The sequence below is a fragment of the Schistocerca piceifrons genome, chromosome X, assembly GCF_021461385.2.
Source record: "Schistocerca piceifrons isolate TAMUIC-IGC-003096 chromosome X, iqSchPice1.1, whole genome shotgun sequence".
NCBI lineage: Eukaryota > Metazoa > Arthropoda > Insecta > Orthoptera > Acrididae > Schistocerca > Schistocerca piceifrons.
The window spans coordinates 751199745-751202151 of NC_060149.1; positions in this window are offsets into that span (position 1 = coordinate 751199745).

The following is a 2407-nucleotide window of genomic DNA, read 5'->3' on the forward strand; positions in this document are numbered from 1 at the left end:
GACAATTAATTTACTTAAATTCGTTATAGCCCATGTTAACTGTAATTATAATTTTCACCTCTAATTTCACAGACAAAAGGTAGCACACAGAAGATATGCTTTAGGTATTTTTAATGGTATGAAGCAAAAGCATGAACATATCAAATAAATTTAATTAATTAAAAATTATGGGATAAACCTTATGTGAGGTGTATGGAGGTCCCACCACATATCATCAGTGGGGGAAGGGGTGGGGTCCATATTTAAAAAAAAAAAAAAAAAGACACCTCACATAATCAATGGATGCCACTATAGTGCAGTATTAGTACTGTGGCTACATTCTTGTATCCCAACACTTGCCACATTGTCTGTTACTGACAAACAGTCAGGGTCTACTATTAGGGCAATGCTGGAGTAATACTGGTCATTCTTCATATTTTCCTGTCCCCGTCAACACCTATCAGTAAACAGAATGTCACACTAATCTGGGCAAACTCTACTGAATGGGCGCATAAAACTCCATTTAAAAAACATTTTGTTTATATTGGAAAACAAAGTGACATTTTTCATCAACTACGGACATCACATAAAACACATGATTAGCAGTGTTTGGACAGACTCCATCTAGAAACTACAAAATGAAACTGTTAATATCTTCCAAAACATCAATCAATACATGCCTGACAGCACATGATAGAGCAGGCAGGAGGGCTTAACAACTCACTGATTTTGAATGAGAGCCCTCACCTTCTCAAGCACTACCAGTAACAGCGGAGAGGAGAGTGAATGAAATGCGTGCCAAGTGTGGTTGCGACAACACTTCAGAAGCGTCAGCTGTGAAACGAGGGACAACTGTGCTGCCTAATAGAAGCAGTGGCAAGTCAGCTCAGTGTAACACTGAAAATACCTTTGCATTTCAACTCCCAGTGGGAGGAGCCTAATTTTTTTTTAACACAAAAAGATGGGTTTGCAAATTGTTTACTGTCTGTCAACACACTAAGTACTTTTAGGATGTTTAATTTACAAGGCCACTACATTTCTTACCACATCAAAAAATATGGAAATCGAAAATGTGGAGGACCTGAGCATGCACAATAAGATTTTAAATGTAAAAGGAAGCTCTTTGAAGAGGAGGAAAGGACAAAGAAAAAGAGAGTTTACCATTCACACGAGATACAAAAGTGCACCTATTTTAGCAAAGCTCTTTTTCCTTTCCACGGTTCCATGGGCAGTGATTTAATAAAAGAATGCTTTGTGGTTTCAGCTGAACATGTGTCCACTTAAGGTAAAACAGTTTCGCAAGGTGCCGTTATCATAGGAGAATCGTGTTGCATACATGATATGGCAGACGACATTCAGAAGCAGCTTGCAAATTTTTGAAAGTTTAGCCCTTGATGAAAGGGTAACCATCACATGCTACCCATTTTTATCAGAAGTGTAAAGTGTGAACAATTGTTTTTGACAATGAAGAACAGTAAAATGCAGTTGAGAAACTCAGTCAGAAGGTAATATGACCTAATTGCTATGTCTGAAATGCACACAAATGATTTCACCAAACATAGAAGCTCTAGTAAAAGTGAAGAAGAGCAAGAATATCAAGAGTGAAACAGCTGATTAAGTAAAATTGGAAATATGTACCTACTTAATAAGAAAATTATATGGCAGCATTACGTTTTTTTAGTTTATTTTATAGTGGTGAACCTCATTAACAGTGACTAATATACTTCTCGTTGCACAATTAACTAGCCTGAGAAACACACAGTGTCTGCCTCATCCTCTCCCAAGTCTCCATGCGGCTCCCCTCTCCCTTGCCACCACTCAGACAATGGAGGTGGTACAGCACTCACTCCTCTACTACTATTACATGCCTGCATTCGCAGAGCACATTGGCGATAGAGTTATGTTAGGATAAGCAGCAGACTTGCACAATGAATAAAAAGGCTTACATTTTCTTTCAGGGTATATAATATATCTGTGACCACACAGTGAAAATCAGTGATAACCTTCAAAGTTGGTGGTGGAAATGTTGGAGATTATACAGGGTGTATCAGAAAGAATCATCCAATTTTAAAAAATCATAACTATTATGTTATTTGAGATATGTGCGTGAACAACATACTACCAGAAAGAGCAAACTCTCAAGTTTTACATGGTTCTGCTAGGTAGCAGCAGTGTGCGCCCAGTTCAGTTCTAGTAAAAATGGTGTCGGGACAACAGAAAGTGTTTTGTGTTCTACATTTTGTGCAGTGCGGGTCAGTAATAACTGTTCAGTGTCACTTTTGTACTAGGTATGGTGTGGATCCTCCTACAGTGTGGAGTATTAGATGATGGCACGGACAATTCCGAGAAACAGGTTGTTTGTGTAAACGTAAATCACTGGGGCACCCCTGAGTGTCCAACACAGACATCAAACACATCCGACATAGTT